A 12,428-nucleotide genomic window follows, 5' to 3' on the forward strand; every position below is an offset into this window, starting at 1 on the left:
GTCTAGAAAAAAAGAACTTGTGAAAAAGTTAAAAAAATTCTATTTGCTGAGTCTGGAAAAATGAGATTTGTGGGAGGGCATAAAAGCAGAGTTTAGAAAAGTGTAATACATACTAACAGGTATAATAGGAAGAGGCATGATCTACATTTCTTCTTAGTTTCTAGGGACAGGTGAAGGTGCAATAAGCCTAATTTGAAGCAAGAAGAATTTAGGTTACAAGCAAATCAAACCTCTAAGTATAAGGTGGGTGACATATTGAAACAGATGACTGATAGAAACTGTGAAATCTCAATTTTTTTTAGCTTTTAAGAAAAGGCTAGAGAGTAGTCTATTGGAAGTTGTTTAGGTGACCTCTGATCTTGTATCAGAAGCAAAAGACGGAATTTAGAAAAGTCCTACATTTCTATAACCCTGAAATGCATATAAAATCACACCTTATAATGTAAAACTAAACGCATGAGTGCTCATTACGTCTAGTCTTCTATCATTTCTTTTGGTCATTTCATCTCTTCCCCTCCTCCTCCGTTAGGCTGAATCCACACATGCTGTGAATTGCCTCTACAGTGTAAATACTCAAATCAACCAGTCAGTTTTACTAAGTGGTAGAGAGAAACCTTATCAGGCATGGATAATATTTTTAAGCTTATGTGAACATACCAAATGAACCCTAGAATGATCAGTGCTTCTCATGATAATTAGGAAAAAATGTGAAGAAAATACCTCATGCTTTTCTTGATCATCATAAGAAATTGGTCTTTCCAGGAAAGAGATGATCAGAAGGTGCTTGACTGTGATTGCCATAGTGTGGGAATAAAGCATTCACTCCAGCTGCACTTTGATTGCCCTCGTGGGTCCCCACTTCTATAACAGCAATAATCTCACGACAGGTAAATCAGATCCAGAGCCTTGTATGCTTAAATGGCATTCTTTTAGACTACCCCTTCAAGCGGGGGGATCGTACCCTTGATCCCAGCATAAAAACTTTTGTGGTGCAAACTACTCTGAAGTCTCCCTAGCCACATTGAACTGTCGCCTCACTTCATAAAATGACCATCAAAAATGTTCTAGTGATTCAGAAGGGGTTTCTGTTTCTGCATGTGCTAATTGATACTTTATTAAAGTCTAAGTTAGCATACAAAAGTGATAACTAGGCCAAACTCCCTGCAGCTTTGTAAAAGACCATTATTCCCCATTACCTTTCAAATCCCTATATGAGAAGATAAGGACTACCTACCCACTTTTCTCATTGATTCCTGCCTCAGAGTATAGGTTCACAGTCTATGTATCCAAGCAAAAATAATTAACTGACCCTTCCTATTAAGTAAGTAGAACATATTTTCAATAAAACAAAGTTTGAACCCCGGTGACTCCATCATAGTGTGCAGTACAACATCATGGGGCACAGTAAGACACTCCTCTTTGCATTAGTCAGTTGAGATATAAAAGAGACCTTAGCTATTTCTGTCTTTTAAAAATTGATCGACACTTACTGTAAGAGTACAAGAGTTCTTTTTCATGTCCTACAAAGTCATTTTTCTGTTTATCTAAATCCACTTAAAGCTAGCATTGACTCTCACTTTTGGTCTATGCAGTCTCATAGCAATGCTTTACATTATTGCATTTGATCTTGGATTTGCCATGTTTCAATGCGCATAAGACCAAATTTTCCCCAAAAAAGCTTCTGGCCAACTGTCTAGATTTGTACAGATTTTGCACAGGTGTGCTGGTTTTGGCTGGGATAGAGTTAATTTTCTTTGTAGTATGGGGCTATGTTTTGGATTTGTGCTGGAAACAGTGTTGATAACACAGGGATGTTTTCCTTACTGCTGAGCAGTGCTTGCACAAAGTCAGTGCCTTTTCTGCTTCTCACCCACCGCACCAGCGAGGAGGCTGGGGGGGCACAAGCAGTTGGAGGGGACACAGCCGGGACAGCTGACCCCAACTGACCCAAGGGATATTCCAGACCGTATGACGTTATGCTCAGCATATAAAGCTGGGGGAAGAAGAAGGAAGGAGGGGCTGTTCTGAGTTATAGTGTTTGTCTTCCCAAGTAACTGTTATGCTTGATGGAGCCCTGCTTTCCTGGAGATGGCTGAATGCCTGCCTGCCCATGGGAAGTGGTGAATGAATTCCTTGTTTTGCTTTGCTTCCATGCACAACTTTTGCTTTGCTTATTAAACTTTTATCTCAACCCACAACTTTTCTCACTTTTACCCTTCCGATTCTCTCCCTCATCCCACCAGTGGATGAGTGAGCAAGCGGCTGTGTGGGGCTTAGCTGCTGGCTGGGGTTAAACCACAACAACATGGCAAATATTACTTGCTTTGCTCATTCACACCTTCCAGCTGACTTCAGTAAGAATATTCAGGTGAACAGAGCCATGAAGATATGACCTGCAGTTCTGCAGAGGTACATAAAAGACATATAAAAGAATTACAACACCTAACTATATACTTTGTAGGTACAAATGTAGCTTTGGCATTCAGAAGGCAGAGTTAAGTGCCTGTATTATATCATTTGTGCCCATTAGCCTATTAATTGTCTCATTAGCAACAATGAATAACTGCAGGCACAAAATATGTCTGAAGAAACTAAAATTTTATTCAGATACTATTTATATTACTGTGACATTCCTTGGGATGGAAGTGCAATATAAATTCATAGTATTACCTGTCAAATATCTATCACCTCTTCTCCAGCCACTAGAATATCTTTCCTTCAAGAAATATTTTTCCTGCCAATCACATGATAATAAGCAAAATACAGCTTAAATGAAATTTTCTACTTTTTAGTGTCAGAATGATCTCCACTTGCATAATATAAGGGGACTGGATTTCTTAATATTTCACTCATGTAAAATAAAGTAGTATAATATAATGTAATATAATATACTATAAAGTGATATGATATAATGTAATGCGATATAATGTGACACATATGGAAAGCACGGTGTCCATTCTCCCTAGAAGATATGACGTGCTCATGAATATGCATCATTTGATAATACCAGGAAGGGCAAACCCAACACAGGTGCAGCTCACATCGTTAAATACTTGGACAGCTCTAAGGCAGGGGGTATGAGCCACCTTTAAGTCCACCAGTTTGAGTTGCACTGAAGAGATGATCAGATCTGATTAAAGTCCATTGCTGCTAATTTCTAGTTAAATATCGAAGGCAGAGTAATAAGCCAGTGAATGTGACCGACTCAGGAAGCCCCAGCAATCAACTGCATTTTCAGGAGGATTTAAATAGGGAAGTGGCATCTTGCAAAACTCATATAGGGAGAGCATTGCAGGCTGCTGGAGTGACACGGAGATGCGGAGGGCTGGGGTGTCCCGGTTCCGCACGGAGGCAGCCTCAAGCACTGCCGGCCCAGGCTGGAACAAGGTCTTCCTCTTGTCCTGAGGTTTGGCCACTACACCCGCTCTGCCCGCCTGCATCTCCCACCTGCCCCAGCTGGCAGAGACGGTATCTGGGATCCCCGCTTTGAGAAGCGCCTACAAATGGCCGTGGGCAATCACTGGGTGCCTGGGTTACCACCTTCTCTGGCCATTTTGAAATGGAGATGAAAGACCCTCTTGTGGCTGCCCTGGGCAGAAGCTGAGCACCCTGAGGAGTCTGTACACATAAAATTTGGGCAGAGGAAAGCCTTCTTCTCCAGGAGCTGCCCCAAGGGCTGCGGGTCCCTACCTGCTCTGGCCTGTGGAGATCTCACAGACCCCCTCCGATAGTGGCACCTCACTACGTGGGGAACGTATCTGGCTGGGAAGCTGGAGGGATGGACCTGATGGAGCAGCAAAATAATCAGTGCTCCTCATGCTGTGTCAGAGGCAGGAGGAGGAAAGCAAGAATTTCCTCACGCACAAGAGCCAGAGTGCTTTGCTTGCAGAGGGTTTTAACCAGCATTCACCTGTCTTTGCAGCTTTCATTAAAAAAATGCAGGAGTTTTTTCTTTAATGATAATCCCCCCCCCCCCCCCCATTAATTTCAGAGGGTGGACTCTGTAGCAGTATTCATTTTGCTATGAAGAAAAAATGAATAAACTAGAAAAATGTGAACAGTGAATTGGAAAAAAAAAAGGCAAGGACAATGAAACTTTTGATATCTGGTTTAACATTCATTCAGTATTTCAAGAAAAGCTATAGTGTCTGTCCAACGTTATTAATTAGCATGAGCTTCATTCACTGTAACTCTTCTTTCTCTTCAAAGAAACACATATATTGTTATATATCCCCCATTTTGTTTTCCCACAAGGCACATTTCAAAACATGTGCTGTTTCTGATGCAATACCATATCAATCTGATTATGTTGTACATAATAAGATATGCCCTAAGATAGAGCACTGCACAAATATTTATTTAGAAGGACACCTTTGATGTTGTGCGAACTAAAGAAATTTTTAAATTCTACTGAAATAAAAGTGAAATTCTGTGTCACTGTAATCAGTCTTGATTCATTGTAGAAGTCTGGGCTCTGCACAAGTGCCATTCTAATCTACTTCCAAATATAAGCTTCCAACTAGACAGTCAAGACACGCAGATTAGCTCTTTGAACAGGAATTTTCTGAAAGCACAAATAGAAATGTATGTGCCTAATGCCTGTTTTACAAATCAAGTTTTCAATTAGAAGAGTTTTACAACTTCTTTAAGAATAACACGTCCATGTCACTGTCACTCAAGTAATGCATGGGTTTAAGCTTACAGCCTCCTTGAACAGATGTTGAGGAGCAAATAATACAATTATTCCCAAGCCTTTTATAGGATACAAATGACTGCAACAGACAGCTACCTAATATTTCTGAAGCACTGTTTCAGACAGCTTGTCCACATCTTAGAGAACACAGGGTGTTCATTTGTTTCTTATCAACACAAAAATATAACGCTTTCTAAATCTTCCCTGTTTTTGAGCAATCCACTGCATTCAGCGAGAAGCAATAGAGCAAATATGCTTCATGCCACCAAGAGAAATAAATAGTAGCATTACAACATACCTTTCACTATGTTTGCACTTCTCTGTTCTCCCGTCCTTTGCTACAGCAGCTCACTTTATATACTGCCTTTCTCTTGTGTGCTTCTGGGCAGTATGTGCAACAGGCGCTTCAGCAGCTCTGTCCTCTTTTTAACACAACCCGCTCTAAAGAACAAGTTGCGTTTGTATTATAGTATGCGGCAACTTCCAGGAAAAAGAAAAGACATCATCCCAAACCAATCAGAACACTCTTTCTCTGACAATTCACCCTCTTTCTCAACTGATGCACCAGTATGTGAATGGGACCAGAAATCCATGAGGTGAGGTATACAGACGCCATTCACTAGAAAGGATGCCAGAACAACATAAGCTACATGGGTGGACGGTGGGAACAATAGCAAACATTTCATGTTGAGGTGGCTGGGAATGAATAATGTATGTGTTGGGGAAGCAGTTGCCCCATTCTGGTGTGGAGGGGGTGGAAAGAGTGGGCGTGGGAGGTACTTTCCTGCTAAAGTTAGCATTTCTAATTAAAATCATCGTCTGCATAGATCTGGAAGACACCGTATGATGAGAAAACAATGCGCAAATATCCAAGGGGGAACAAGTTACCGTTGTATGGACCCACAAAAAAAGCAGCTCAGATGCAAACCCAATATTTTATGCAGACAAGCAGGCAGGCAGACATTCACAAATGAAACCAAAGGACCAAGAGAAATTTTAGCAGGCTACGTGTTCTTTTGATATGGTATTGTTTAGATATGCCATATAAATGAATGCTTCATCTCAGCTCAACCACCCTTTCAAATTATTGTTAATTAAGTAATAATCCCTGAGAAATCTGTCATTACCAACAGTTAGGAACTGGTTTATTATGTTTGCTCCAGGCTATTAATGCTCAAACACAATGGCCACTAATTGCAATAAGAACTAATTTCCCTGGAATTACATACGCATTTGTAACTATCTGGCTGCATAGTTTTTGTTTTTAAACTTTGTTTTTTAACTTGTCTAAGTAAAGCATTGGTCAGTCAAAAAAATATTCTCTAATCACCATTAACAAAAAGAAAGCTGATTTTTGTTAGCTTTGTACATTTTTAAATTTTTGTTGCAGACAACAGCAGCAGAGATTATAATCCCTATAAACAATGCATCAGCTCCAAATTCAGCAAAGCTAGCAAAACCATTTTCAGTCAATGCAGTGAGCTTTGGATCAGTCCCGACAGTTTCTTTAAAAACAAGGCGGAGGGGTATGTTGTTTTCCAACTTACATTACAGCTCTTCTTCTGTAACATATTATTAACGTAATGAGAAATCATTTCTGGGATGTCAGTGACCAAACTTTGACATTTATTCCTGTCAGCTGTTTTCAGTGTAGACAAGTTAGGTGGCCATAAGAATTATTATTAAGTATTGTTAAAGGGATAAATTGAGAAAATTAATCCAGAGGCAGGTGAAAAAAATCTACCTGGAATTTAAAGTGATTTGCTCCACAAACACTTTTTCCCTGAGCTCAGGAGCAGAGTATAAGGAAAAAGCCATAAAGAATAGCTGCCATTGTCATTGCATTTTAAAAGCATCCACATGACAATTTAAAAAGAACTGCCATTTCAGCTATTTCTTAAATAACCTCTTTCTTCCTCCATAATCATGTAATATATTTCTTTCACCTTTTGACTAACATTTTGGTTTTTTTAATAAACTTACACACTCATTTTGCAGGAAATTATATTTTAAAATGCTTCTCAGAGGTGTTTCATCCTAACAGTTTCATTTGGGTTGAATTAATGTTGAATCCTGGTTCGCAGAAATAGAAGGAGAGGAAAAGAGGGAGAGAAAGAGAAAAAAAAAAAAGAAGCTTAGCTTGTACCCCAGGTCCAAAACACACTTATCTTCAATTCACATTTTCCAAATCTATCTTACAGTAACCTTTATCTGTAATAACAAAATTATTCTGATACTTCTAAAACACATACAGCAGCAGTGTAGTTATCTGCTGGACTAGATAGTCAAAAGAGTTTCCTCCCCTCTCTTCATCAGTGCACAGTTTGTTTTCAACCCTTCAATGCCAGTTCTCACTTGATAGTATTTATTCTTTTCTATTTTTTTTTTTAGGTCCTCGTCTCCTTTTTTTCCCCATTAAGATGCGAATGGGCTGCTACCTCAGCCAATATGTCTATACATGCCTGAATAGACTTGCAGAAAAGCGGGGTCTCCTTTTGTCTGGGCCCGTATGGCTGTATGTCATTCCGCACCGATAGGCAAGGGCTCCTCTCTCCGTGGGAGATTTCCAATAATTGCCAGAACAAATTAAACTGGGGCTTATCTGTTCCTCTCTCTTTTCAGCTTGAAAATGGAAGAACAAGACCAATTTTAACTGGTGACAATGCAGCGTAGAAATAGATTGGATACAGCTTGTGTGAAGTCATGTTGTAGACAGCAGTGGCAGGACACTGCTTTGAGGAGCGAGGTGATGTTGTGCTACATGGATTCGGTCAATCCTTCTGATCGGACAAAGAATAAAAAATGAGTTGGGAGGTTAAGAGCAGTCCATCTAGTCACCATTGTCACAGGCAGAGATGAGCAAAGGAGTATTTCTGATCATACTGGAGTGGACTGGCCAGCACATGGAAGTGGAGTGGACTGCAGTGTGTAAAAACAACAGGCATGGCATATTTTGAAAAAGAGAAATGAAGTGTACAATGAATTTTGGATATTCCCCCCACACATGCCCAGCTCCTTCCCGCTTCTCATCCCCCACCATGTACACCTTGTTCCTTAGTCTATGGGCAAGCATCACAAAGTACAGTCTTAACCCTTGACAGAGCAATGGGGAGAGTTCTGCCCTTTCTCTGCGGTGAGTATTTGGCAGTCTGGGGCTGAAAAGAGTGTATTAAGAGATAATATAGTTATCAGACACATATTTTCTATAGCAAAGAGCTGTAATCTTCCTTTGCAGATGAGATAAAGTGAGTTCAAAGTGCTTTCTCCAGGCAAAGACAGACTCGAAACCACGCAAAGGAAATTAATTCTTTGGCAGTGTCTGACAGACAGAAATGTGAACCATCAGATTTGAAAGGGACCCTTAATTCCTGGGGCTGCTGAATGCCAATGAGAAATGTTAGGATCTTCTCTTGGCCAACATGATTACCGCTATCAAATGAGAATATGTCAAGCAACTTTCAACATACTGTTGTCAGTCAAGCTCTAAAAAGCCATGATTCACTGTAAACTATCTTCTCAACTGCCACTCTGCCTCAGTCATGCTCTTCCAGCCCCACAGTTAGGGAGAAACTAATAGTGAAAAAAAAGTCCAGCAGTACTTAATGTTGTCAGCTTTCCTTCTCTTTTTCTGTCAAGCTCTCATGTTCCTGCTCCATGTCAGAAAACAAAGAAGGAAGTTGTGATACAGTCATTAATGAAGACCAGAGGATGTAACTTCAGGTTACTGGAACTGGATGCAACAGTAAATTTTTGGATTTTTTTGAAATTGCTGGATGCAACTCTATCAGTAAAGTCACCCTTGCATCCTATCATGGGACATCAGAGAGAAGACATCATCACCTCCCTCTCCGCTCCTCCTCATGAGGAAGTTGTAGACAGCAATGAGGTCACCCCCCAGTCTCCTCTAAGCTCAACAAACCTGGTATCCTCAGCCACTCCTCTTAAGTCATGCCCTCTAGACCTTTCACCATATTTATTGCCCTCCTTTGGACACATTCTAATATTTTTATATCCTTATATTGTGGAGCCCAAACCTGCACACTGCACTGGAGGCGAGGCCACGCCAATGTTGAGGTGTAGAATATTTGGTACAGAACTTGGGACAAATATTCGTCTGCCACAATAAAGTACTAGGATCTTGCTTTTGTCTTTTATGCAGGTGAGTTCATTTTAACATTGCATACAAAAAGCAGGAACATAGTAAAAGAGGTGAAAACATCGGGGAAAAACAGATGGATTGAAAAAAACTAAAATGCAAAGTTACATTTTCAATTTGTAATGTCAATCCTGAGAGCAACCCTTTGACCTTAATAACTTCTGTAACCTGTAAATCTTAAATAAGCAATTGTGTTTCTTAAACAGCCCGTAACTAAACTAATTGCCTAAAGAGATGGTATAATTTTAGATCATTTTTAAATGTCTCTGGAGGAAGCTATGCAAAATTCATAATAGGTTCATTTTCCATTAGGTACTCAAGAAAAAAATTAGCAAAGTGCAAGTTTTACAGTGTGATCTTCAGTTCTAAAAATTGTGAACAGTCAGCAAAACTGGAATGGCAAATCCATTCTGAATTGACTTTTTTATAGTCATAAGCCTGTGAATTCAACTTTTTCAGAAGCATGCACTTCAGAGACTCTCCAGTATTTTAGTCCCATACATCCTCATTACTAGCTCTTCTTTTTGATCGGGGCAGATATGGGCTAGTCACCATCCAATGGACAAACGCTCACATTTGAAAGGGGTATTTTTAGAGCCCAGACAGAACTCAGCTCCTCTGTTTCTGACTTGAAAACACAGCAAAGTCAATAAAACCTACATTCTCGCAAAGAAAATACGATCAATTTTAGTCATTATTTATAGTCTAGAAACCTTTCTTATTTAGGAGGAGTCAGTGAAGGGGATTCCATGTCTATAAAATGGGCTAGATTGTCATTGGCCTTAATTAATGCCATGCTGGAGAAATCAGAATATGGAATAAAATTTGTCCTTTCTTTTTATAAATAGACAAATGTAAAAATAGAAAATAAACTTTTGCAGAAAGATAAAGAGTAATTGCACATCAGGATGAAGTGATGGATGACCTCCGAAGTGATTGCCAACAAAAAGCGAAGAAGAGGCAGCACTCACAGGAGGAATTAGCACCCATCTGCCTGCCCACTGGTGACCTCTCTTCAGAGCGTCGGGAAGACAGGACTGACTTTGCTGACTTGTGGCACTGAATCTGCCTGGCCTGCTACTTTAAACAGGAACAGAACTGACGGCTTCAAAAGGCACGGGGTGCCTTGCCAACCGTCCACATGGCTGGGCAGAGAATGAAACTTTCCCAAACCAGTCACGGCAGAATTGACGTCTGTTAGCCCTTTATTGTCTCACTGTGGCTGTCGTTAAAGGCTTAGGAAGCCTCGCGGCATTCATAGTGAGTGCAGCAGTAGCCAAAAGCAGGTTTGTGCCGGTGGGGCGGTGGCTGCCCTGCTGCTCCCCATCCTTGGAGGAGGACAGTCCTAGCGAAGGGCTCCCTGGCCAGGGGCTTTCCTCCATCCTGGCAGCCCTGGGAGGAGGTGCGGGGTACCCCTGCAACGAGGCAGCTTTGCCAGCCATGCCAGAGGAGACGAGGGGGAGAGGAGCCGGTGCCTGGCTCACCCCTTTCCACCTTCCCCTCGGTACTGATGTCCCAGATCATTTCTTGCACGGTCTCTCCCTTCAAAAACTGGAGGCAACAGTGAATGTACAGGTAAAGGGGCCTCCACTTGGAATGGAGCAGGGGATCTTGACTGGATGGAGAGCCCCAACCTTCAGCGCAAGAGCAGGTGGTGCCTAAGGGTGGGAGCTCTCCTGCTCCTGTGACTGTGCCGCTTGTCTCAGCCAGCTGCTCCATGCAACTACTTAATTTATGAGCACTTTGGGCTGGCCTCGGTTGCAAATAAATCCAAAATCTCCTTCCCCTCTGCAGCTCTAAATTAATTATTTTTGAACATCAGGCCAAAGAGGCTTGGCTTTCCCTTGATAGGAGAACCTAATCCCCTCTCCCGTCTGTTGAGGACCACCTGTTTTGCTGTTTGATGTACTGAGGCAGAAATGACACCCGGTTGATCTCGACAGCCTTTGTGGCTGCTAACCTTGTGCTCAAAGCACTGATCTCTCGGAAGGCCACTGCGGCTGCTCAGGTTTTCTCTTCATACACTCTTAACAATTCCTTTCCTGATTCAGCAAACCTACAGTGCCCAAATAGAAATAGCCCCCTTCCTAGATGCAACCTGCAGTAGCTTTTAAGCATTCACGTCACTCTGCATTATGATTTCTGGGGCTTTTAAAAGCTAGGGAAGGGCTGGAAAATGTTGTGAGTGGGAAATCCCCGAGGAACGCCCACTTGCCACCGATACTTCTTGCTAATTCTGCAGATGGCATGTTCTTTCTTCTGAACAGGACATTAAAATAAGCTCTTGCTTACGTGAGGCTATTAAAAGATGCAGCAGTCCTTTCAACAAGGGCTGTGGTGAAGTCTTCTGTGTCCTTTCCAAATTCCAATTCAGTTAATTACATGTGTAAGGCACTGTGCAAAGTGCCACCACTAGATGCTTGATTCCTGCTAATACTTTCTGGCTAACTAAATCCCCTCTGTTGTTTCATCTGTGTGTAGCAGTCATCTTCAGTTCCTACCCTGGGCTATTTGAGAGTGTACATCCTCCTTCACTGCTGCTCTGTTTTATTCCAGATGTGATCTGGGGAAAACTGAAATGATTCTTGCACATATAAAATCCATAAAGATGAAAGGTGTTATAACTGTATGTTAATTATTCATTACTAGTATTATTACACATACTAATGTTTTCCTCAAATTATAGTGTACCCCACTGAGCCATAAACATGTTAGAGAGCTGTAGTTTTTCACATAAATTTGGCACAGAACTCCAATGAATTTCACCAAAGAGGTAGGATCAAGATCAGATTTTGTGAATATAAAATCCCTTCCTCACGTAGGATTGAGTCCAGAGAAGGAAGCAACAAAGAGTTCAGAAATATACATTGTTGATAGCTCATAGTGCACCATGAAGTCTTTGCATCAGATGATAGAGCACAATTCAAAGCCAGCCACTAAAGCACATCACCATATACACAGCAAGGATACTGAAATCTCTACTGAGCACAAAACTGCTTAACACCAGCTTCACAATTACCCTGTAGGCTGTCCAGCCTGATTGACTACTGACGTCAACAAAAATAGTGACTGGAAATTCCTGCAACTAAATATGTTTTTGCCCTATAAAGCTGTTTTGGGTCTAAATACAAAGATCTCTGCACAACTGTGTGAAACAATCAACTACCAGCAGTAACGCTTAATGGCTCTGTTCAATGTAAACTGTGCACTTAGGAGTGATCATGGTATAATTATAGAAAAATGCATTAACAAATAAAGCTCTGAAGGAAAAAAGTACTCAAAATCAGATAGTAAGTTAGAAATGATGTTGTGAATCTCAGGTAAATTCAATACAAACTGCAGGCATTTAAAATAGGGATAGCAATAAAAAAGCACTGGTATTAGGTTGTTATGAATGTGTCGGTGAGTGTTCTGGTGTTGTGTTGCTTTTTCTAAATTCTACCAACAGACGCTATTAAAAGGAAATAAGATTAAGTTGTAAAAAGGAATCTTCTGCAGTGGTAATCACAACAGACTAAACAACTGCTTGTTCCCGGTTTCAGACGGGAGGCAGCTAGGAGCCTTCCACTCAGTAAAGGG

General features: G+C 41.0%; 1 protein-coding gene across 2 annotated transcripts in view; it reads right to left on the minus strand.

The window, feature by feature from the left end:
• CDH20 (cadherin 20) overlaps positions 1-12,428 on the minus strand; it is a 121,241-nt gene that overhangs the window by 50,729 nt on the left and 58,084 nt on the right. Inside the window, exon 1 of one of the 2 annotated variants that reach the window (XM_052780902.1) lies at positions 4,992-5,133. The exons of the other annotated variant lie outside the window; for it this stretch is intronic. The gene's annotated coding sequence lies outside the window, so the exon portion shown is untranslated. Of the gene's footprint in view, positions 1-4,991; positions 5,134-12,428 lie in introns of those variants that run through there. 2 annotated transcript variants of the gene reach the window in all.

Source organism: Harpia harpyja, chromosome 1 (genome assembly GCF_026419915.1).
Source record: "Harpia harpyja isolate bHarHar1 chromosome 1, bHarHar1 primary haplotype, whole genome shotgun sequence".
Taxonomy (NCBI): Eukaryota; Metazoa; Chordata; class Aves; order Accipitriformes; family Accipitridae; genus Harpia; species Harpia harpyja.